The following is a 26,129-nucleotide window of genomic DNA, read 5'->3' on the forward strand; positions in this document are numbered from 1 at the left end:
GCACCTGTATCTAATTTCAGACCTGCTAGAATAACAGAACAGTTCTGTAATCAAAAATGGAGAGAGGAAAAAAAAAAGCCAGAGCTGCCAGTCACTGGCTGCTGTAGGGGAAACTGTCCCCACTTCATATCGTGTCCTCATGCAAGAGCTTGCAGGAAGGTCATAGGTTCCAGAGGTTTCCCTGAGAACGCCCAAAGCAACCCCCCTGTGTGGGACTCAGAGTGAGCCCATGGCAATTCCCAGTGGCAGCTGGCAGTACCATGCTCCTTCCTGCATTGCCAGTCAGCAGTTGCTTCAGTCTTGTACATGTCTCTCCATTTTGGTTTTGGGAGATTGTTCTGAGCAGTTTACAATTGTCTGCTTGTGGCTAACAGCCATGACTTTCTGGATGCCAGAGGGTGCCTTGCTTCATCGTTATAGAAAGCACTAATGAGGCAGAGACCCTCTGGCCCATGCTTGTGGCTCATTTGGGTACTGGTCATGACCCCTCAGTTTCCCCTCCAGGCTCTGTGGTGCCACAGACGTTATAGCTCATGTGTCATTTTTAATCCTCTCCCTCAGTCTCTGCCATGGTTTAGCTCCTTCACAATATTCAAGTCCCTAGACATGAGATTTTGGAAAACCCACTTTGCTTTTGTCAGCTCTCCGGGGACCCTCACCCATGCTGGTGCCAGGGAGCTCTGCTCAGCTGCTCACTGGCCATATGCAGTGTGGCACACCAGCCCACAGACCTCTCGTGGGTTGTTCTGTGGGACCCTGGGCTGTCCTCACCCTGCCCAGCCAGCAGCTGCCTCTCCTTCATTGCCTGGCACAGAGCTGTGATTTCAAAAACGTTCTCGCTGAAGGAAATCAACAAGGAAGAGCTTTGGTTTTCTTCTTGACCAACTTGTCTGTTCAGCCCTCCCCAAAGAGGGCCAATCCATCAGCCTCGTTTCCTGCTGTCCCTTCCCTGTATGGATCCTATTGCATCCTGATACCCCTTAAACCAGGTGCAACTTCCATCCTGTCACATGAACCACCTGTTATACTAAATAATTTCAATCCATACCTAGCCATCTTCCTACACCTTCCCTCAATGGCATCTGCTTTTCTGTAGCACAATCACCCAGCTCATCCCCAGTGAGTGTGGTAGTAACCCCAGCCATCTCCACTCTGTGGGGCCCTGAAGGTGATACAGACAGTACAGCATGGAGCAGCCTGCACTTTTCCCCTGAGAAAGACCAACAGCCTTCAATAGACCTGCATAGAGAAAGCAAATCGGGACATAAAACATTTTGAGATCTTCAGATGAAAGGGGTTAGTACATCATTAACATCAATTTCTTCGGCTGAGACTCATGTTAAGCACAGCTCTGGGAATATGTAAGTCTGATGTTTTAACCTTGGCCTTCTTACTGACCTTATCTCTCTAACCCTGGTCATACATTTTAATACCTTTGTCTTATTTTCCAGCCTAAAAGGAGGTGGGTTCTAGCTGTCCTGCCTAGCCAGGCTGCTGTGATTCTGTAATTAGGTAGAGCCCATAGGTCTCTTTAAATGTAAGCATTATCTCTCTGTAATAGCCTCAAAACTAAGTGTCCTGCAAGAGTGGGTGTACCACAGCAATGTGCTCCCTGAGGAAATAGGTCCTTCCACCTCCCAGCCTTGCTTTTCTCCACATGCAAGGGCTCTCCTGGCAGCCTGTGCAAGCAGTATCTGCCCATTACAGCTGAAGCTGAGGGTTGAACTAAGAGGAAGGAATTTGACACACTGTCTTGGGATGTCTTCACATATCATACTATATGAAATAGGCCTTCTCTGCCCTAAATACAATCCCAGGAGTGGTTGCTCACTCACCTGGTGAGAACAGTGCAAAGCACAGCTGTTGATCCATGCTGATGATATCACTGCTGAGATTTCCTCCTGGAGATGCCCTGCAGTAAGAGCTCAGAGAAGAAATCTGGGTGAAGGATATACACTTCTGTCTTCAGAGGGACTCCTGAAGCCACCATTCCCAGCCTGCCATAGGGGCACAGAGGTCATGAAAAGACCGTGCCAGCATTCACACCAGACCTACAAAAAGAAAGATTCGGAGGAGCAGGACAAACTCAGGGCATTGAGTGGTGTTGAGGAGTTCCTTCATGTCATAATTGGCTCCAGCAAACCTTCTGCTTTAGTCACCTGAGAACTGTTTCACATTCACAGTACCTGTGCAGAATTCTTCTATGCCAAGTAGCCTTTATGTGAAACAGTCTTCCTATGCTTAGATCAAACAACTAACAGAGGACTGGAATCCTCTGAAGCCATGGTGACTCATGACTGGGTAATTACCTAGAGCCCTGCTCCTCTGAGACATGCACCTACCTATGGGCTGGCATTCACCAGTGCTCCTAGTTCCAGTCCTAGCAGAAAGGCCAAGCCCCGGGTACACCAGGGAAACCAAACATCTGATCCCCCGAGGTGCTGCTCCAGGGCAAGGTTGAAGGCGCATTAGCGATACAGTGTGGGAGAGCTGCAGTTTATCTCAGGATCCAGAGCTATCAATACAGTGCTGCAGTGGGGAGATGCAAAATCTTTAATTAACTTTTGCTCACTCGCTCCCAGCGCTGGTGGAGGTGGGTGGATGTGAATGTTGCTCAAGGGAGGATTCTCCCTTCCCTCTGCTTTTGAATTCCCAAGCAATCAGTGCTCTGTATAGAACAACATAAATAGAGCTCCTCAAACCTGGTGGGCTTTAGTTTTGTTTTGTTCTCTTTGGGGTGGGTTTGCCCTCCTCCCTGTTCTATCAAATACCAAGCAATTTATGGACCACTTCAAATGTGTTTGCACACCTTCTTTGCATCTTAACTGACAACATACATGCTTTTTTAATTAAAATTTTATTGGCTTTTCCATAAGTGATGTACCTACTGTAAGTAAGCACAGTTCAGTACAGATAACATGTGGTTTGTTTAGTTATCTTGCAGGAGATTATTTCTGTTATCATTGTAAGTTGATTATTGTAATTATTGAAAGAGAGAAGGCTGACAGAGAGAGAGCATGCAGAAGGAAAATGGAGGGGAATTAAAAGATAATAATAAAAGATAATAGCAGTCTCCTTTGTTCTTATTTTTTCTCCTGACAACCTACTGTACATGCTAAATTTCAGTTTAATGTTAGAGTCCCTCCTTTTGCTAACACACCCCCATCAATAACACAAGGTCTTTAAACCCTAGATGCCTGCAATTAACTTCAGTATCAAAAAAAGACAGAAACTGTCTTTCTTGTTACTACTACCAACCCTGTGAATATCTCAGAATTATCCTTTTCACCTCTGTCTTCTGAATTAATTCAATATTTTTAACCCTCTTTAGAAATGGTATGGTTTGGGCACACAGAAAATTAAAGATAAGCATTATGTATGTGGGGAATGTGTGTGCATGGAAAGGCTGAGGGAGGGACATTATAAACTGCACAGATAACCAGGTGCTCCTGGCATCGCTCCGAGGAGCCAGTCGCCATTCTGTTAGTGAAACACTGTGTTGCCCTGTGCTTGTCTGGAGGGACACATGTTCCAGAGGCAGTGAACATTCCCTGTTCATGTGAAGTGCAAGGGAATCTGCACATGCTGGTAATCTCAGTAAGAGAAGTGCTAGTCTCTGGTAAGATTATTTTTTCCCACATTTCACAGAGACACTGGGCAATGCTTAAAACTACTGGAGGAGGGTATCAGAGGGCCACTTCTTTCCTTTTGCTGCAATGGAAAAGGGCAAGACTTTCATATAAATCAGATGGTGCTAATAAGGTTACTTTTTTAGATACTTTTATCCAGACTACTGTGGCTCTCAAGGACTGAGACTTTGAACTTGACTATGTATTATCTTAAAACATGAGAGAAAGGAATGGCACAACCAGCATGAGCTATTGAAATGTTCTGGGCTTCAGCAATGTCTCCCACACCCCAATGACTTTGTGTGCAACTGGGTCAGCAAAACGTGGAAAAGCATAGGTCTTAGTGGGACAGCACCACATCCAGGCATTAGTAGTAGTGGCATATGTTTTCATCTCTAATAACTGAGTATGTTCCACTGAACCATTACCACCAGACTGCAAATCTCCTCCTCAGCAGGGACATGAAGAGTTTCACGGTCAACAGAATCAAATGCTGCAGAGAGATACAGCGGGAAATCTGTCCTCTAGGTATTAAATGCAGAAGTGCCACAAAAGCAGTTTCATCTAATGTCCTGGCCTGACTCCAGCCAGAGCCCTGTGTCATTCCAGGAATATGGTGAGTGGCAAACCTCACTTGGGTCGGGGGGTCAGAGCTGGAGCCATCCAGCTATGAGCTATTCAGATGCATCTCAGAAAATCCTCCCAACAGACCAAGCCCCATGAAACCAACCTGAAAAAGAAAAACCAAGAAATCAATGTTGTGCTCTTTACAGTTTTTCTGCGGTAAACAAATACTGCATTACCTACACTGTGCTCACATTAAAGGATTCTCTTCGCTCAAGGTAGTTACTCACTTCAGCATATTTGGTGTTTGCTTCCCCTCTTTGCCAAGGAACCTGATTTGTGATGTTGCATGAAACTTCAAAATGAAGTGCAGCTCTCCCTTCTCTCTCTCAGAAAAGGAGGCTAACAAGCTGCACACCCTTGCTCACCTTTCCCAAGGAAGGAGAGCCACAGCCCATGTTACTGCTTTACAATGACATGACTATTTATGGTCTCAAAAGTTCTCGTCAGGGTTCCTCTAGAGAAGAAGAGAAAGACAGGAGATAAGGCTTTGAAGGTCAAAACAAACGGGCAAACCAGGAGAATATTTTTTTTCCACTGGGGGAGGGGGTGAGAGATGAGGAGAATACACCCTTTGAGATCATCTTTGATCATAGAAAAGCAGCAGGGATCAAATCAGCTGATTTTCATTTGAGCTCTCGAAATCTGGAGATCAGACTTTAAATATATTCAAGAATAACCAATTTTACCCTGCCTTCATTATCTAGCAGTGTCTATCCTGACCTGTGGGAAGCAAAGCAATGAAAGAAACTGGAAGGAAAATATTTTTAAATTAACCCAGATTTCTCAAACCACCTAAGACAGGCAAACAAACAAATAAAACAGGCTGAGCCGTCACTCACTTCTTGGATGCAAGCTCACGTCAACTTTATTTTTCTGAATTGATTTGCTTGTTTCCATTGCTTGCCATTTTTATTTTTTGGTCCCTGAAAACGTTGTAAAAAACAGCTAATAGGGGTACAAAGTAGTAAGTTTTATGTACATTGCAGAAACTTGTATATGATGCAGTTTGTTAAGATCTCTGCTGTTCCCCCAGCACCGTGTCAGGTTTGTCTAACACCCAGCCCCTGAGTTACAGTTTTACGGTGCCGATTTATAGCGCTGTAAGTTTAATATAGTGGCGCATTGTAAAAGGTTGGGTTTGGTTTTTTTTTTTTTTCCCCTTTCGCCTTTCCTTAATTAATATTTCAAGCGCCGGGAGAGCAGCGCAAGGGCAGGGAGCGGGAGAGGGGCCGGCATTCAGGGAGCGCCCGGAGCGCGGCCCGGGGACGGGCAGTGCTGCCCCCTGCCGGCGCGGCGCGGCGCCGCTCCCGCCGCCGCCCTGCCCGCCGGGCCAAGGGCGGGACAGCCCCGGGCCCACAGGCCGCCCTCAGGGCACCGAGCCGCCGTCCTTCGAAAAAGCCGCCGTCCTTTTAGAGGAAGAGAGCGCTCCCTGACTAATTAAAAGAAGAAATAACCCACCCCGTCCAAGAATATGGCAACTGGAAAGCGCTGCAAATTGAACGGATGCAAACCCCTTGGTCGCCTTTCGTTGCTAATGGTGGTGTGGAACTGTAAATTACCTAAAATGTGGCAGCCCTTGTGCACTGGGGTAAAGTACCAGCTTTAGGCCCAGGAGCTCTTTCCTGTGCTTGGCTCATTGGTGTGCTCGTCTCTTTTGTTCTGTGGCTGGGATTGTGCCGCTTGCTGGGGCCTCCTCTTAAGGCCTTCACCTTCCTGGAGCTCGCCTCCAGTGCACAGGACTCTTCCGAGATGTTGGGAACCTCTGGATAACTGCAGGGAAAATAGCAGCCTTGCTGCTGGCTTGTAATATAATCATAGACTATCCTGAGTGGGAAGGGACACACCAGTGTTATTGAAGTCCAGCTCCTGGCCCCGCACAGGATAGCCCCAAGAATCACACCATGTGCCTGAAAGCATTGTCCAAACACTTCTCAAACTCTATGAGGTTTGGTGCTGTGACTTTTAAGTCTCCTTGCTTGCCATCCTCCAGTGTGTTGTTTTTCCCCACAGACTAGTGGGACCTAACAATGCTGCCAGCAAAACCAAGCTGTATTGTCTTACAAGGGAGGTGATGTGCCAGAAGTGAGTTGCGAAGTGAAGATGCTTCAGGGACAGAGGAAAGAAGAGATGCTTTGGCTTTCATGGCAGCTCCTCTTCCACTGAGCCCCCTCTACTCCAAACAGCTGTTTATGCCCATCCCTGGAGTCGGCTCCTGCTTTAGTCCCTGCTCCCCTCTGTCACCCTTCCCTATTTCCCTAGATCACCAATTTGTCTGATTGTTTGCAATTAACTGTTGATTATGGTGCACAAAAGTCCAAGGAGGATAATTAAATACCGCTCAGCCAGCAGCAATGGAGAGACTCTGCTGCTGCAGAAGAGAAAGCAGTGCACAACAAGCACGTCCCTGCTTCAGGTGGCACGACGTGGGCTGGGGAGGACCAGTGAGCCTGGTGTGCACAGGTAGGAGATAGGCTGCAGGAAAGGCAGGTCAGGTCAGAGGCTGGTGGTGATCTGAGAGAGTCAGATGAAACATTGCAGCTTAATGCCACAGCCCCCAGAACCATGAAAAGAGGGGTAGTTCCCCGCCCCAGTAATGATTCATGAAAAAAATTGAAGTCTCGAAATCAGGGAATGAAGTGAGATGAACCGACAGAGGAGGGATTATGATGAAATAAATTACAATAAAAAAAAAAAGAAATTAAGTAAAAATATTTAAATGGAATGGGATGACATGAGTTGAAATGAAAGGACCATAAATTACCCAAATGATACTCAATGAAATCTCAAAATCAGGGAACAAAGTGAAATGAACACACAGGAGACGTATTATGATGAAATAAATTGCAATTGAAAAACACCCAAAAGTTCTGAAATTAAATGAAAACAATTAAATGATGATGACATGAAGTGCAGTGAAACAGACCAAAACTGGCTGCAGTGATACTCATTGAATTTACAAGATTTCATTTCCTTTGTTAGTTGCATTTCCTTCTAACGTATGTCCTGTCCAGTCTGTTCATTTCAGTTTGTTCCCTGAGTTTGAGATTTGATTTCCTTTTATGAAATGAAGAATCTTCATATCATGAACAGAAATGACATCTCAAAATCAGGGAACAAATTGAACCAAACACATAGGACAGAAATTACGATGAAATGCAATCAAAAAGAAAAAAAGAAAATTTTGAAATGAAGTGAAAACATTAAATAGAATGGGATGTCATGAGGTGCAGTTAAAAGTCCTAAATATTGCTGAAATGACGTTCAGTGAAATCTCAGAACTGGAGAACAAAACTAAATGAACAGACAGAGGAGAAGTTATGATGAAATGAAATGCAATTTAAAAAATTGAAAAGAAAAATACTGCATGTAATTAAAAGAATTAAATGGACTGGGATGACATGAAGTGCAGTGAAATGTACTAAAACTTGCAGAAATAATACTTAGAGAAATAGCAAGATTTCACTTCCTTTCATGAAATGAAAATTCTTCATTTCATGAAAGGAAATAAAATCTTGAAATCAGGGAATGAAGTGAGCAGAACACAGGGGAGAAATTATGATGAAATAAATGGCAATCAAAATTTTAAAAAAATTCTAAAATGAAGTGAAAACAAGTAAATTGAATAGGATGACATGAAGTGCAGTGAAGTAGACCAAACCTGACCAAAATAATAGTCATTGAATTAGGAAGATTTCATTTCTTTCATGAAATATCAGTGGGACCAGGAGCCCAGGAACAGCAACATGCCTCTCAGGCCATAGCAGTAACATCATAGCCTTGAGTGATTTCCTTAGTAACTTTGCTGAATGGGTTGAAGAAACACATTTCTCTGTCTTCTCAAGCAGCATCTCTTTTTAGACAAGTTGTCAGTGGAAAACCTTTCAGGAAATCACCTTGCTGTGAATTACGCTTTTGTTGCATGAAATAAAGCACAAAGGCAAATGCTGGAGCTGATAATGCAAAGTGCCCACTCAGTCCTGTGTCAACACAGATCATTTTCATACACAGTAATAGACATCATGGGGTATTGAGGAGAAGCCTGGGCAGGAACAGAAAGTACGTACAATAAATTAAAACCTTGGAGGACTGAGTGTGAGAAGCAGAGTTTTATTGAGGCAGAGGCATTTTGCTTCCCCAGTTATACAAAAAAGAATTGCAGATCAATTAGAATGAAGAAAAGTCTCACCACTTATGTGGGCTAAACAGACTCTATGCAGAGACCTCAGAGCCTCTCTCAGATGCCACCTGCAAATAAGAGCAGCCTCTGACTCTGCAAAGGGAAGTGGGAAAAGGGGTGTGCAGGGAGGACTGCTGTTTGTCTCTAATAGCATCTCAGAAATTAAAAAAAATACCTTTTCCCCATGAAAAATAAATAGCTTTTCCAAATGAACCATGCATCCAGAAGGAGGTACTGAACTTGCTCTGTCATAGGTGAAACCAAATCTTGGTACATGGTCAGCTGAGCCCGCACAGCCTTTTCTGCTTAAAGGAAGGGATTGTCTTCCTCACCCTTAATGTGTTACATTTCGAGCCAGAAGCTCTGAGAGGAACCCATTACACCCAAGATAGCTCTGCTACCTGGAATGGCATAATATCAGCAGGATGGCTTCTGAGGTTGTGTTGGAAACAGAAAAAGTTTAATAAAATGCAAAATAACAAAGCTGTTACAGAGAAACCTGGAGCCAGGGGCAAGAGGTTCTTGCTCCAGCTAAAACACTCCACAAAAGCGATTATTTCCTTTGTTCTCTTCTTTTTCTAGTGAATTACCTAGGCCAGACCTCTTGGCCTCTGTCCAGTCGGGCAGCCCCAGGTCTGAGGTGAAGTCCCAAAGGTCCTATGAGGTCTTTATACCAAATTGAGGAGAGGAACTTCTGGGCTTTTTGCCTTTTTAAGCAGACAAAGACAGTGACCAAATTATACTTTGTCTGCTTAAAATTTGGTCACTCCGTCAACAGGGGGCACATCCCTACACACTCTGTTGTCTTTCTTTACCTCTCCACTTCCCCTCATCCTGTGAGATAACCTTTCCTTCTCCAGGCCCTTTGAGCCCATTCTTGTTGCCCACCAAACCCTTCAGTGAGCTATAAGAATAATTAGCCTGGCAGGATGTGATCCTAACTTCTGGGGTGGTTTCTGCCATCTTAGTGAGTTAAAGCCACTCAAGGTATGATACATGCATGGTAAGAAGATGTTAGATACAGATGGAAGAAAAAAAAAATCTTTCTTTGAAGGGAATAACACAGTGCCAAAACCTAGTGAAGTGTTTCAATATCTTGCAAGAAATAAACGTAGGGTAATTCCCAGCCCTGACCTGTATTTGAATGACCATATTGTACCCCAGATAAAACCAGCAATACAGAAATGAGTAAAAATGAAGAGTAAAAAGAATAATTGAATTGCTTTGATTTTCAAAGAGGGGTTCAGGACAGCCCAACTGTGATTATAATGAACATCTTTTGTTTCCTCTGTGGGAGATCTGTTGGGATACAGTTGCCATAAAAATAGGGGCTCAGCAAACTGGTAGGACACAATTACAGGAACTGTGCCATGCTGCTACACAAAGCATAGTTCAAGACACAGACATAATATTTTCTTTGAAAAAGGTGGAGTTAATTGCAAATTTTCTTGGTTTCACCAAAATCTGCATCTTGGGTTCATTTCATGAAGCCTGAGCAAAGGAAATGTGAACAGCTGGGATACCAGAGGCAGAGTGAAAAGGAGAAGGAATTCAGTGCAGGGGAAAATGCAAAAATATAAACTGAATCAGGCTTAATACATCAGGGATGAACTCTGCCTTCACTTTTTAAAAATAATATCCCTTATCCTGAAGACACAATGCTGGATGTTATAAGAAAATTACTGTCCTCTGAAGCCTGATGTTTCAAAATAATGAAGGCTAAAGTCCCATTAGATGTTTGTTTAAGGACTAACACATTTAGCAGCTGTAAAACCTAACCATAATGTCTTGCTGTTAGTCCACTAAATCACATTATTCTCTAGCAGTGGGATGTGTTCTCTGTTTAGCTGCCCTGCCTGCCCCAAAACTAGAGTTTTCTCACTGAATTTGCCACTTGGTCGTACAGTTTTGCTCTAGACCTTGAATTTAGGGCTGTTCAAGAGGGATGTGAGAAACATCTTTGAAAGAGCTGATCTCCTGCCGGGCAGTTCAGGAGCAACACAGGCAAGACTTAGACTGACATAAGAAAAGGAACAGTTTTTCTTTTGTAAGAATTTAAGCAGCAAATAGTAACTCCTGGAATACAGAGCTATGGGACACTCATTCACTCCAGTGACACAATGCTCTGCCCACAGTTTACTGCTGTCTGCACCATGGCATGATGGACAGGTCAGAGGGAATGAGGGTTTTCTCGTGGCGGGCACTGTCCTAAAAGAAAGCAGGGTGCCCATGTTTCATTTACAATTTCAGCAGGAGTTTTGCTCTCTTGAACCCAGTGTGCTTTGGTCCATGGATCCTATCCAATAGAAAGTTTCATCGCAGCTCAGCTACTCTGTGAATCTGTGCTTGAGTGGACTGTTAAGTCTCGGTGTCCTGGCATTCAGGCTGCTGAAATACAACACCTTGAAGTCTCAAATCTTCATGTCAAGTTCCTCATTTACCTCAGTCACTGACAGGCTTTCATCTCATTCAGATAAGCTGCTCTCAGCGTTTAGGAAGTCATCCTTACAGCTAGCTAGCTTCTCTGCTGAGCCTCTTAGCCCAGTGACAGTTTTATACCTCTCTCCCCTACTGTGGATGTGTCAGAGCCAGAACGACAATCCTCAGAACTCAAATCAATAAATTGTGCCCCAAAGTTGTGAGTTTTGTCCAAAAGTTGTAAACTCAGATAGATTACTTAGGGACAACTTCAATTTCCCATAGTCTGTCTTTCCCTATCAGTTTCTGGCTGGAGATCTGCGCTTTAGAAAGAAGGAAAGAACAAAGACATTAATTCCTTGCTCCAGGAGACAGACCTGCAAGACATCGGAAATCTGTAAAATCCTGAGCTGGCACCACCCCCAGCCCTGGGGTCTCAAAAGTGCCACTGGGTGAAGCCAGGCACCATAGCTCATCAGCACAGAGCAAATGCAAACTTTATTGTGTAGTCATTGTTGCTGGAAGAATTATCTATTCTTTATCTCTGCGAGAGCGTGAGAGATTAAGTTTGGAAGCCTATTAGCAACCGTTGAAATGCCATTGTTATCATTCACTGTTAATCATCACGCCTGGCTCTAATGCACTTCATCAGACCAGTTGACACTTGGGCTCTAAATGAGAGTCAGCCAAGCGGGAGAGAGGTGGAAAATGCCCACGGCTCTTGCACGGGGCTGGCATCTTCTGCTCATGGCAGTTTTGAGTCAAATAAAGACCCCAGCAGCAGGGTGGGAACTCCTGGCAGATTCTTCCAGATCCCTAACTGATTATAGCTGGTCTTGGCAGTACATATAAATGGCACAGTGAGGTAGCATGAGCTCCCTGGCATGAAACATCCCACACAGGACTAACAGACATGCTGAGGAAGCCAGGCCCTGGTCAGGGAAAACGTTTCTCAGGGTCTTTTTGGAAACTCTTGCCTGCCAGCTGTTAATGGATGGGGCTGAACTGCAGTCTGCATGTTAATGAGCCTATTATGAGTGGCACTTTATCTTGTGACAAAGGTGGATTTAATGGAGTTGAAAGGTTTCCCAGAGTAAATTCTAAATGTCCTAATAATGCAATGAAGACTCTATTAGTGTATTTATTAATTACAACACAGCCACGTTTCAGCAAGCTGTTTCAGCACCCCTGTATGTGGCTTTCCCAGTAGAGAAAGCTCACAGGGACATGTCCTGCAACCTGAAGATGAGAACCTGCAGTCTGTGTCACGGTCCTTCTAGAAGCCCTTAACATGGTGTTCCTTATCTTGTCTTCCACTTTTACTTTCACTCTACTTTATCTGGCAGTAATTCTAGCCTTGATGACTGTGAGGAGCTCTGGGGGCTTATCACCCAAATGCTTCAAAACACCTCCTCAGCCTATGTGTCACTGTCACAGTTCTGGAGTGGGATGAAGGCTCATCTCATGTAGATTTGGGCCATATCTCACAGCTCCCCAGGCACAACCCATTGTTTCTCTAGGATATTTTGATGGGGTTTTACCTGTATCATGAATCTTCCAGCAAAAGTGATGGTCATGTCAGCCTGCTTTTACAAGGCACTGTGGCAATGCACCAATTGTTATTCTTTGCATGCCTGGGCTCAGATCCTTTAAAGTTTAGGTCAGTCGCTGAGATGAATTCCTTGTCTCAGGACTGATGCTGTCTTTCTTACACTACTGGTCAGAGGGCTCTTCTATCTTAGATGCTCTGGCTAGGCTTCCATGAAGATTGTTCAGAGGAGAAAGGGACCATGATAATTGTTTTACAGCACTGTCAAACAGAGGACATCTTTCTTTGTCTTTCAGGCTATGATTTCTGTTAATAGTGAAGTGTGAATGACTGCAGGCTTTTTGTGGGTTTGCTGGAGCCAAGCTTTTGAACTCTTTCCTCTCCTAGGAGCTAGCACACTCAGAGGTGAGGAAAACAAGGTGTGCAATTAACATAAAATTCTGGCACAGTATCATGATTCATAGTATCACCTGGGGTTTTTTTTCTGTGCTCATCACCTTTGTCTCTTATTGAATGGCATCTGTGCACAGAATACCTATGTTTTCAAGCTGCAATCCACATCTCATTTGGCAACCATACACCTGTTGAAAAAAAAAAAAAGCTAACACAACAGTTCACAACTTTTCACTGACAAGGAGAATGTGATCTTTCCTACCTCCACCAAAGACTCCAGCTGAGAAACTTGTGGTGAAAGGAGCTGCACAGATCTATAGGAGATGCTTTCATTCATGCCAACAGGCTCATTGGTAATTTTTAAGAAAAGGTTTAAAAGTCTATTTCAGTTGGAAAAGGGGACTAAATAATCTCCTTCAATCCAGTTTCACTCCAAGCTCTCACCTGCATTGTAATTAACTTTACTATCTGCAGCAGTATAAGAACATTTTCAGTCAAAATAAGAAATTATACTTCTTCTGTAGTACTGTCTATCCAAGGCTGAATTATCATATCATCCTACTGTCTGTTGCCTTCCTTGCTGTGAAGCAGCTTGTCCCTGCTGACAACAAGCAGTGGTGGGACAGAGAGATTCCATCTCCCTGACTCACTGCCCACTCCTACGCACTCTCGCTGTCACATTTGAAGACACCATGAAAGAGGCCATCCTGCATGACCCTTCTTGGTGGCAAGCATCCCTTGCTAAGGAATTACTGATCTCATCAGAGGTCCAGCAAGTTTTAATACTGTATCTAGAAGAAAAATGGCTGCATTTTGGTCTTTTAAAGAAAGAAGAGTGGAGGCATACCATAATTTCTCTAAAGCAAAGATGAAACTGCTCTGAACATGGAAAATGCCGTATTCAGATGAGTCCATGCCTGGACACAGATGCCATCATATAACTGTGAACTTCAACATCATCACAGAAGGGTATCATTACAGAAGAAGGTCCATCCTGATTAACGTAAGTTTCCACACTTCTGAAAAACAAAAGGACCATGACAGATCTGGGTATCTCTGTTCTACCACTCTTCTGGGGGTAAATTGCAGGAATCCTGGCAGACATCATGAAGGAAAAGATTAGCTTCCTGATGTTTGTCATAAGTGATCGGAGAGGCACATTAAACCACAAATAGAGCTGTTTGTATTTCTAAATCAATCCTAAACATGGTGGTTTTTTCTGGAAAATAGAAATAATATAAATTAATTTGTCAGTTCCTGTTTAGATCCCAGCCTGCTCCACAGCAATACATTGAGAAGAGCTGGTTGAAATAATTATTCTTGACTTATGCAATCATTCTTTTTATTTCTGAAGGCTAATGGAGTGAAAACACGCTTTCCAGACCTTTGCTAATGACAGAGTCAGAAATAATGATCGGGGACCCTTATGTTCCTCTCATAATGAGGAAAGCAACACAAAATGATAGGGATGTGAGTCCTCAGCAATCACTTGTTCTTTATTTAAAAGGCAAATGGAGCATTCAGACGAGTTCTTTAGGTTAATGGAGCCACAAATAAGGTTTTGGGGCAAGAATTTTTCACGGATAATGCAATACAGGCAATCAGTTCTCTGGAGGACAGAATTATTTACAGATGTTGAAATTTCTCTATCACAGAGAGGCAACCTAAAAGCCAACACTGCGAGGACAAGCCAAATTAATCCTTCATTTCTCATTGCCCCAAGTCTGTGCACAAAGTCCCCTGTGGTGCAGAAGCACCACATGCTCAGCCTGGGTGTCTACTGCTGAAATGGTACAGGATGGTCACAGGAAATGAGAGCCCCAAATGATTCAGAGAAGGAGACATAGTAAATTTGAAAATCACTTCTCATATGCCTGTCACCTGAACCTCATGTCCCTCTGCCACGCACTTTCCTGTCCCCTACCCTTGCCCAAGCCCGGATTCTGACAACTAACCCAGCTCACACAAGACCCCCAGCAAAATGAAATGACCCAGACACTCCTGTTCCACTGTTTGCTGGGGGTCATGAGACTGGACAAAGCAAGCCCAGGAGGTCCCTCAGAGGAGCCCTAAGTAGGAGCTCAGGCAGTTTATCCCACGGGAGAAGAGGCAGAGGTAGTCATCCACACAATCATCAGCTTCAGAGAGAAGGAGTAGATTATAGGAAGTCCCCCAGGCTCTGTGCTGATGGTCAGATGCAATTTCCTTAACATCTGCTAAAAAGGGCTGGAAGAAGTGAGAGCCTGGAAAGACTTCTTCCCTGCTGGGTCATTGTTGCTAAGGAGATTGTACCTGTTTCTTTCTCACAGGCTGGTGAAGGCAGTGGCAAAATGGAGCCCCCATAACCTTGGAATAGCTGTTCAGGTCCAGCTCTCCAGAGGCATCTAATTTTTCACTGCATCACCACATGAAGCAGGTTCATGTTTCCTTTATAGTTCTTGTTGTAGTCATCAGTACTCCTGTAAATAGACCTGAAACAACATCCATAGGCTGGGGACTTTTAGGGAAAGGGGATTAACTCCTTGGTTGCTAGCATCACAAAAATTTATTTTACATCACCGCTTTCCTTTCTAGTGCAGCAAGAAGGGAACCACCTGCAGGTTCAGGTGGTTAAAAAAGAGTCCAAAGGCAAGTATGCCCATATCATTGATTATTCAGCAGTGGGAGGAGGAGGCAGTATACAATCCACTAATAAGTTCTGAAAGATGCATGATTAGTACAATTAACAGGATCTCATTCCTTTCAATATGAAACTATCACAAGGGGAAAAAACTCTTAACAATCACTATGGTGTTTATAACTGGGTATATATCAAGAAGCAATTGCCTGGACAGAAAGAGAGAATACTTCACAGATACATTTGTTTTTTATCAAAGCCTGCTAAGCCCATTAGGAAAAGAAATTTAAACCCATTGATCTGTCAGGGTTAACGGCAAGAGAAGCACGTCTGAGAAATTGGTTCAATATTCAAGACCCTATTTTAATAAAGCTGTTTTCCCAGGTTGTGATCTCATCAGCTCTCACAAGCTTAGTGGCAGGAGCTTTTTGAATGTGTTCAGTGGGGTGCCATGAGCATGTAGAGGAGCATCTTGAAGGGATGGGGGAGAGCTGACCGGTCCTGCAAGTCAGGACTTGAGCCCAGCACCCTTGTTGACATCTGGTGTAGTGATCCATGAAAAGAGACGTGGACACAATGTACTCTAAATCTGTGACCATAAAATTTTCCACAGGACTTTGTGGACTTACATTAGAGTTAGTGATGTTTGATTTCAAGGAGGAAAAAACTACTAAAGTCGAACATCCATCAATGGATCCATTTTTGTACATGCAACTTCTTTGTTAAGATTTTTGACTTTCACTCGAGATTCTGCATGAAATCATGATATTCTTAATAATTAACTGGAAATAGACACCCCCTGTATCATCTTTTGCATTATTCTGTAGAAATCTGAGGTTTTGATGCTGTAAAGCAAGTACAAGCTGGAGAAATTCTGCTACTGTGACTTTCCCTACCCTGCCCAAGACAGTGTGAGATGCTAATCACCCTTCAAACCTCACAGCATAAAGACTGAACCTTGGGAGTCTATTAATGAAGACCCAGCTGCAGTAAGCTGGGCTTGTGGCTTGGACAGATGGTATGAGGCTGCCCAAATAATGAACTGGGAAGGGCAGTTATCCAAGAAAGTGCTTCAAGTAACTTTAAATGCACATTTGACTTGGTGTAATTTATCAGCCAATGTATGAAACTTTAGTCACAAGCACAGCACCAAGCTCAGGGATGATGTGAGCTGCTTTAATCAGCTTGCCCCAGGTAGGAAAAGCACACAAGGAGAAGGGTAGTGTCAGCAGCAGAGTGACATGTGCTGAGCACAGAGTAGGTCTCCACAGTCACCTCCACCAACTCTGATTCACTCACTGCTGGTACAACACTGTCACCCTCACCTGTGGGAGACTAACACTAACATATGCAACCACCTAAAAACAGTCTGTGCTGGCAAAAAAAACATTTGCAAAACAGTCAGTGATAAGATCCAAGTGTATTACCCTAACAGATATTTCAAGATGGAAAAAAAAAAAAAAGAGGAAAGAAAAGGAAACAAATCATATGTTAGGGCTGTCATGAATAAGAGTTGACTGTATCGAAACTGGTTTCCCTGCAATCCAGGTGAATGACTTGGCATTTGGCAACATTAAAAAGCATTTTATTGAAATGGGCACTGCAGACTGCACCATCTTATCTCTCTGTGTAACCACTCTGTCCCCATCATTATTGGCTACTCCTTCAGTTTGTGTGTCATCCTCAGATTTTATCAGCAGCAATTTTATATTTATTTCCAGATCACCAACAGAGAAATGGAAATAACACTGGACACAGACTATTTCCTAAAAACCTCACTCCCATCAGTCAGCATTCCCTACGTCTTTTGACTCAAGTCAAAATATTGTGCTGGGGCATGCTGAACACAGTGCAAAAGCACATTATCTCTCTGCAGTCTCTGTTGACAACTGAATTTGTAATCACATCCAAAATGAAAGTGGTTCTGTTTAATAGGCTCTACCTCCCTGAAAGCTAAGTTGCCTGATATTAATTATATTTCCAGTTAGAACCTCATATTTCCCTGTGCGCTATTTTGCCAGATATTAATTTCAGGTTGTTCAGCTTATAACTATCTTAACTGCTCCTGTTGCACCCATCTGAAGGGGTGGCAAAGTACTGGAAAAACTTAAGACCTTTGCAGTCATCTGCAATATTGCCAGCACTCCTAGGCTCATTAAAAACAGATGTTTCCTGAGCCAACCCTCTCAAGACTCCAAATATATTTTGTCCTAATAGATAATGTTTAGCAGACTCTTTGGTTACTTCTTCTGGGAAGTAATCAGCCTTATCCAAGTCCATATGCTGTGGATTTTCAAATATGGAGTGGAAATAATGACATAAGGCCTTTGACTCCCTGCCTTCATTATAATATCTTTAATTATCCCTGGCTGATAATGCCAGCATTCCTACTGTTCCTAAACCTGCAGATAGTCCTCACTGCCTCTACCTTCTCTCACTAAATCAGAGGGTTTGTGTGCTGTGTTTAGCTGCTTCTGCTCCAGCAACCCCTTTTCTGCTGCCTCTCCCCCTTCTCTGACACCCCCCTCTGGAAGGATGTTGTAGTCAAGGAACAGCAGGCAAGTTCTGGAGGGGGATCCTGAAGGATGCCTGACAACTGCTCTGGGATTCAGAGGCTTTCTGCAATGGGGCCAAAAGCCCTGCCTGCCATTAGAAGGAAATTACGTGAAGACAAAAATTTGAAAATTCCCATTCTTAGGGTCTCTATGCTGTTGTACAGGGTTTCTTATTTCTGTCTGTAAAAAAAAGTAAGTTAATAGTTGGCACAGAGGCCATAACAAAGACAGGGACAGAAGTCATCACTCTAAACTATTAATTTTGTGTCTTTTTCCATTTCACTCATTTTTCTTTTTGCAAATTACCTGGTGCATCTTGTTTTTACTGCCACATGCACAACTGAACTAAAAGCTTTGCTCTCAAAATAAATATCTACTACAAGGAGAAGTTTGTTACTGTAATAGCACATTCACCACACACACACACACACACACACACACACACACACACACACTGCATTGTAATAACTACAGCTGTGTAGAGAAATCCTCTTAAATCAAAGAAATACCACAGCGAATAATGAGAATGTTCAACAAAACCCTCTGAAGCAAACAGGGAAATAAAAAGATTGTTTGACCTTTTAATACTGTAAATACATCTGGAGTGCCCAAGGAATGGCTGCATCCCACAGCCTGCTGAACAAATACCTGATGCCTCTAATAACATCGTTTTCCTGCATGGGTCTGTAGCAGCCACATGGCTCCTCTTAGCAGCAGGACAGGACAGCTGGGATTATATGGAGCAGCATTTCCCAGCTGTTTTGATTTCTGTGGGTTTTGTTTTGTTTAGCTTTGGTTTTTCTTCCAGGAACTGTGTCCATTGAGAAGCTAGGTCGTCGAATGCAGCACCCATTTCTTCTCAGCAGAGTTAGGCAGCAGCAGAACACCAGGGATGCACACGTGCAGCCAGTCAAGGGCTACTTTGTTAGTCGTGACAGCCTGAAGGAGCAGCTGCAGTGAAGCACATGTCCCACTGGACAAGCTACACTTCCCTGGGAGAAGGAACATGAGCAGCCTGATCTCAGAGGTCTCCTAGTCCTGAAGAAACTGTGAGGGTTAGAGGGGAATTTTGATGAATGTCGGAGGCAATGGCATGTTCACCTCCTCAGTATCTCCATGTCAGGAAAGCAACCTCCATAGGTTTTGGGTTCACCCCATGCAGAAGTGGCTGCAGAAAGGGGGTTATTCATTGTCTGAGATGGGGGATGAGTGTATGCACTCTCCCAGGTACTTTCTAAGGACTTCCAAAGTACAAACTTGTCTTCTTGGTACAACCACACACAGGGCAAAGGCCACCAAGCTAATTCTGCTGTAATTATCATCCAAACTGGAAGGCAAATAGCTGTGAAGCTGCTTTGCTCTACTGAAAGGCTAATTTTCTGGGCACTGAAAGGTCTACTGGATCTCTGGAAGCTGAGTTTGTTACCTGCACAGAGCTGCACTGTGCCATGAAGACTCATGAGCTTGTTAAGAGAGGCCAAAGCACAGCTCTGGGTCAGGTTTCCAACACAGTTCTGTTCCCACTGAGTTAGGGTCTGTGAAACTCCAGTCCCAGGTATTAGTACCAAACTGTTTGGAAAATCAAGCCTGAAGCTCTTGAAATCTGCCCTTTTTCATGCTCTTCCAATTACTACTGATCTCCATATTTAAAAACCTGGTTGTGCTGAGGGGTGGGATGGTCAGGATGGTAATAGAAATAGATTTTTGCAGTCTTTAAAGCTACACTTGGTTGAAATGTTTTAGCCATCCTTTCCTGAAAGTAACATTAAGAATGAGAAGAAAATAGTAACAGGGTGTTTAAAATGACAGCCAGAGAAGGCAAAAGTGTTTCACTAATCTCTCATAATTTTCTGGCCATGTCAGAGGACAGCCATGACCTACTGAGACTGTCAAAATGATTTTGAGCAAACATCACAAAAAAGAGAAACTGTAGGAAATCAGGGAAGGAAGAAAACTATTATTTTGATGAAATTTTAATAAAGGGGAAAGAAGTGAAGAATCAGATGGCCTATTTTCACCCTGGAAAACATCATATGCCTCAAGGTTCCAGTCTGGATTCCACACTGTTTAATTTGCTTGTGTTTATGAACAATCTAAAAAGAACTGGAACTGAAATAGCAAAAATGCACCAGCCACAAATTTTTAGGTGGGTGAGTAATAAGAATTATTATGATGATGACATTCAGAAAGACCCTAGGCAACCAGATGACTGGCTCAGGTAACCAAATTCCAGTGCCAAAACACCAAAGTTATGGAACATTGGAAAAGGGGAAAAAAGATACAAAGGTGACACAAGGAGACAGTCCAAGTCATCACTGTAGATATATCCATGCAGATTCAATCTGTGCACAAACAATAGCAGATAGCTAAAATTAATTCAAAATCTCAAAAATATTTGAGCAATTCTATGTAAGCACTACAAATCCAGCTGAAATCCTACACATAACATCTCTTCATAGGCTCTAAAACTTCCTCAGAGATACTGCACAAGTTAAATGGAGATATGGTTCCCATTAAAGCAAAATATTAAGACATCCTAGGGAAAGAGCAGAAGAGAAGGCTATTAGCAAGGGTTAGGTTTAAAAATCACTATAATAGGAGTGCTACAAATGGTGCAAGGGTGAAAAGGAGGCCAAAGGAACAGAGAAGCTGGAAAAGCATTTTGGACTGACAACTCTTCCACTTCCAGGATGCCTGAGAGTCCTGGGTAAGGCTGTGCTGACAGAAAGGGTGAGTGGAAGGGTTAGTGTTGAGAGAGAGACAGGAGCTACTACTGCAGTTGGAGCAGGGCAGGAAAGGCTGCCAAGGGATGGGTGGTCTGCAAAAATAGCTTTCCTATAAGATCTTGCTTATCCTGACCATGACTGGGAAAACTGGGACAAAAGTCAGCCAAGATCAGCAATTTGGACTGAGATGTGGATCAGAGTTTGTGTTGGGAGAGGTGCAAATCTGTCTGTATTTTTGAGTGGGGCTGGAAGCTGGCTGCCAAACCAATGTTTAAGCTGCTGAAATAATTCATTTTCTGAGACCTTTTGTACAATAATATGATGAAAGAATGTGTAATCTTTAGAGTATACTCACTTTATCCCTCCTCCTTAGCTCATAATGTCAGGAAAAGAGACATGCAGTGAACAAAATCACAGCAAAATCACCACAGATAGAAAGAAATATCAAATACCTTTTGCAAACAGGTGTTTAAGCCTATGTACTCATTGCTACAGCAGACCAAGGACACAAGGTGATTCAAAATGAAAATATATTTGTCTATGGATAACATTAGTTTCCAGAGTCATGGGAGTTAATGATAACAACAATTTTTAGAGTATATTAAATGCCATCCTTCAAGACTTAATCCAACCTCTAACTATTTTGGGATCAGGATGAGATCTAATGGGGCTTGAGAACAAGGTTGAAAGGATTGATTATCCTACATCTGCCTGCTGTGAGGTTCTTACATCTTCCTCTGAAGCATGTAGTGCTGGCCAGGGTCAGAGGCAGGCAGCTGGATAGGAAGGCACCCTGGATTAGCTTGTTTGTACTCCCCCTGCTCTGCCCTGGCTGCAAGCTAGGCAAGGTTTTATGTCTGTAATCCACAGCTCTCCTTGAGGAGCACAGAGGGCCTCTGAAATGCTAAACAACCCAGGGAAAGAAGCTTACCTGAAGCCATGAGTATCCCAGCAGTCAAACCTCTGGCACAGATTTTGGCTTCTTCCTCTTCTAAATGGCTCAAGGTTTGGATGTCTTTGTTTTCAGTCCTGTATCTGAAAGATAAAGGAATTAGCAGGATTTCTTTAATCTTTGTGTTCTCCCAGATAAGTGTATTAGAGGAATTTTGTAGGTTATGGAAATATTTATTTTGAATTAAAATTAAAGCTGCACCACACTGTGTTTATTGTATCTTAGTGTAGGGCACAAGTGAGGCGTGCAATCTCCTATATCTGACTGCAGAAACATCATTCCTCTTGCCCAGGCCTGGATAAATGAAATAAGAATGTTTATTTTCAGCAAAACCCAGTTTATATCTTATTGTGATGCAGCACACACGAAGCCCAAAATGTCTCCTTAAATAGGTATTTTATTTTCAAAATTTCATGGGGAAATTGATTTTGGCTTTCAAGCAGCAAAGAACTAGAGGTGTAACCTAGGGCATTATGGAGTTGGCATGCCTGGTTACTGACAGAGGAGACCAATAATTGTATTTTTGTGTAAACTTCTTTTAGTGAACATAAGAATATCTGGTCTGGCTTTACCTGAGCTCTCCCTAGCCAGTTTCTTCTAATTTAACCAGAGGAGAGGTTGCTGCTACTGTCAAAGATAAAGAATATAGAAAAGGTGATAGTTAACAGGCAGACATGTTTCATCACTATGAGACTATCACTGTGTCCACAAAATTTCCTTCCCACCTCCAACAGAAATATAGTTTTCAGAAAAGATCAAGCCCAGAACACACTCTAAATCTCACAGGCAATGATTTGTAAACCAAGTGACCACATTTCTGGGGTGCAGTGCTCCTCTGCCTGAGCAAAGGGATAAAGGGGGAGGTGAGGAGTATGATATGAGCACCTTCCATCTCAGAACCTTATGGGGTCTCTCTGCTTCCTCCTCATGGCAGTGTGAAGCCCTCCCTGAACAGAGCAGCCCACAAGCAGCATAGCCCAGCACCAGCTGAACTACATTTTTACCTAACAACCCTATCAATTGTATCATAACCTTCCAAAAATCTCTCACTCTTAGCCCTGGCCCAGTCAACACTCAGGGAAATGCAATTTAATTAACCCTTTGTCACGAGGAGTCCATTCAAGTACCCCATCCAGATAAGCACTAATGTTGGCTCAGTTGTATTGCCTCAGTTTCTCTTGTCAGCCTTTTTTTTCCCCCCTTCTGCCTTCGGTAATCTCTTTAGATTCAAGCACTAACCTCAGGCCAATTTTTTATTTCAAAGCTGGATTACTGCCTTAACTCCCTCTTCCCATTTTTCTACCACTTAGTTCAATGCTCTCTGACTGTGAGGATGTAACACAGCAACAAAGGACCAGGAAAAAAGGCAAGAGATTAAAGTATAAATGGATCTAAATACTTAATAGCTGGAAGGAAGAAAAGTGTGACCTACCTTAATCAGAAACAAAGTGGTGACAATAGGCTTCAGCTGGCTGTGTACCTAATTGTTTATTTATTTGGTTAGTTATATATTTATTTATTTTTAAGGCAGCAGGTATCAAGAAAACATACTTGAAAAGATTTCATTCAAATGTGGCTTCAGACAGGATTTGGAAGTTTTTTACCATTTGCAAACAATCAAGGCTTCATTCAAGGAAAAAAAATAAAATCAGCTTTATGAAGACTAGCCCACCAGACAAAAGGCTGTCAAGAATTGTAGATTGAACCCACTGTGTGTAAATTATATAGATTTAAATACACCACAAGGATCTTTGTTGGCTATTCTTGAAACATCCACATGCCTTTAAAACTGCATCTTGAAGCTCCAGACTCTGGAGTCAAGAGATTATATGAGTCTCAGCTTCCATCACAAAGTAACACTGAATGTCAACAAGGTTCAGACATCAATAAAGAACCTCCCAACTTTCATCTATCTCTTTCTGACTTATGATTTTTACAGGCAAAGTTATGGGGATGGTGTACCAACTTGTCTTTTGAGTCGCTGAAGTGAGCAGTGCAGTACACATGGGGCTGCTGTAAATGTGCAGCTCTCTCAAAGATGTTGGCTGCATCTTTTACTCTCCCTCCAGTTGCACTGGAAGAAAGGACAGAAGATTTGAATGGCCAGTGCAAACACCTAGACTTGCACCACCTCCTGCCTTGTGGGAAATCTGGGAGGAAGACTTGTTCTGCTGAGACTTCTTGGCCCACCCCAAACAGAGTGTGCCTTTGGGGTCCCCCAGACTGAAGCAATGAGCAGCTGAGAGTGATACATGGATTGCTTCAACCTATACCTTATTTGCTCCTGTCCTCTGAAGCACTGCAGCTTGACTCATCACTGTAACTCATCTCAGTAGCCTCTTGAGCTCTGAGCTAGATTGGGTTTCCTTTAACAAATCAGCCTTCTAGCCCCCATTTTAACATTAATTGATTGGAGATGCTTTTAACTGTTCCTTCTGGGTGTATTAATTTTTTACAGATTGAATTTGGTTTGATGAGGCAGGAAACCTGAAACTATTCCTGGCATCTCCTGCATACTCAGAATAACCACTCTAATGCATTCAGAGCAGCACACAGCAACAGGGGGGTAACAGAGTAGGGCTGGGCACAGGGGTCCAGAAGAAGTGGGGTAGGGTGAGCCTAGGTAGTCACCTATCCATTTCTAAAAGACATCAGTAAGTGATTGCTTACCCATTTCATCTTTATAATAAACACTCTTTCCCAGCAATGCAGGCATTTTGATCAGGCTGGGCTGCTGACATTAATAGATATTAAATATACTCAGGAGAAATATGATCAAATGTTTGAAGTGTCTAGTAAATGTGCTGTTAGCTACCCTCTCAGGGAGGCTTAGTGCAAGCTATTGTGTTTTGCTGAGCAAGAGAAAGGTTGGAATATTAGACAAGGAATCCAAAGGCAATTTTATCAGCAGTGTTATGCAGCCCTGGAACACATTGCTTTTCTATTGGAAGCTTTTCGGTTACAGCCATCAAATTACTTGCTATTCTTGAACATTGAAATGCCATTTTGCATTTTAAACCCTCCAAGCTGGCATGTGTAAAGGATTACTGTGCAATACCTCCTTCTTTTGCCACTGTGGTGAGGCTCTGGACAGGGCCAGGCTTTGATGCCCTGTTAAACCAGACAAAGGTTTCATCCTTCCTGCTCACCCAGACAGGAGTGGGAGAAACATTTAGCCAAATTCCTCTGTCACATAGCCCTACTCAGGTCAATGTTTAGCCCGTAGATGAGGTTTACTGATTCTATTCCTAGCAAGGTACCCTGAATCACCAAATAAGCTTTGTCCATCTCAGAGAGTGTTTGTTTCTTCCCACAAGATTTTCTATCCTTTTATTTACAGAGATGCAGTACCAGCAAACCCCAACATTACAGCTCAACTGTTCTGCTCCGGGAGCAGAGAAAATAACAGATGAGAAGATAATTGCCAGAAGAGAAAGAGGGTTGGCCACACCAGAAGTTATATAAAAGAACATCAGGAAAATAGACTGGGAGAAGATCCTCCCTGAAAAATATATCTCTGTCTATTTCTCCTCTGTTTTTCAGCTTTTGGTTTCATAAGAAGGAGCTTGAGGCTGCTCCTTCCTCTTGGCACAGGAGGGATGCTATGAGACCTCTGTAGAGTAGGCAATGTAAACACTCCCTTGCAGATGTTTTCTCATCCTTAAATTAGCATCTCTGTCCTGTAGGACTCTTCCACAGGGCTATAAAAGGGAAACCAAGTGAAAGTGAAAAGCCACTTTTTTTTTTTTTTTTTTTGCAAAAGGCCAGGTTTCCCTTAGGGAAAAATTGCTGTAACATTTTACAGAAGAAATTCCATTTATTACTAAGTTACATAGATTAGTGACATGCACAGTATTTTTGGAAAGCATCCTCATTCCTTTAAAACTTCCCAGTGTATCCAAATAATACATATACAGCCATGTCTGGACTAGATGCAGTCCTTCAAAATGCTTCTCTCCAGCCAAAAGCTCAATTCAGCCAAACTGAAAGACCAGCTTTTATTTTGTGTGAAAGAACCCACATACCATTCTTGTGGTATACATCCACACCTTACCTGAGGTGGTCAGTCCCAGGAGCAGCCTGAGGCCTAGGACATCCCTGAGACCCAGGAGTCCACATCCAAAGCACCCATATAGATGACTTGAATTCGTCCTGAATTCAGTCCTGTCTACCTTTCCAAGAGGCAATGCTAGTGCCTTGTGAGGAAGGGCTTGTACCATCTCATCTGTCCAATCAATTATGTGATGCTGCTCCAGGGCACAAGTGAGGACAGCAGAGCCAAGCATCATGCTCTGGGTTCCCTGCACCCACCCAGTACTCAGCACCTGTACATGTTCCTTTAGCACCTGTACATGTTCCTGTACATGTTCCTTTTCTCCCTCCTCCCCACAGCCTGGGCTAAACAGCTGAATTAGCCCAGAAGTAGCCCAAGGCAGTGATTCAAAAGGCTAAACAGGTATTGCAGTTGGCTTCATTCTGGGCATTG

At 43.1% G+C, this 26,129-nt stretch overlaps 1 long non-coding RNA gene across 2 annotated transcripts in view; it reads right to left on the bottom strand.

Moving 5' to 3' along the window:
• Positions 1-2,838: 2,838 nt before the first annotated feature.
• Positions 2,839-26,129, bottom strand: part of LOC143693594 (uncharacterized) — a 38,126-nt gene continuing 14,835 nt past the window's right edge. Inside the window, exons 2-4 of one of the 2 annotated variants that reach the window (XR_013181443.1) lie at positions 21,623-21,726; positions 13,641-13,812; positions 2,839-4,359 (exon numbers count right to left, since the gene is read on the bottom strand). This is a non-coding gene — a long non-coding RNA (uncharacterized LOC143693594). The remainder of the gene's footprint in view (positions 4,360-13,640; positions 13,813-21,622; positions 21,727-26,129) is intronic. The other variant, XR_013181442.1, reaches the window with a different exon arrangement.

The sequence above is a fragment of the Agelaius phoeniceus genome, chromosome 3 (assembly GCF_051311805.1).
Source record: "Agelaius phoeniceus isolate bAgePho1 chromosome 3, bAgePho1.hap1, whole genome shotgun sequence".
In the NCBI taxonomy this organism is placed as follows: Eukaryota; Metazoa; Chordata; class Aves; order Passeriformes; family Icteridae; genus Agelaius; species Agelaius phoeniceus.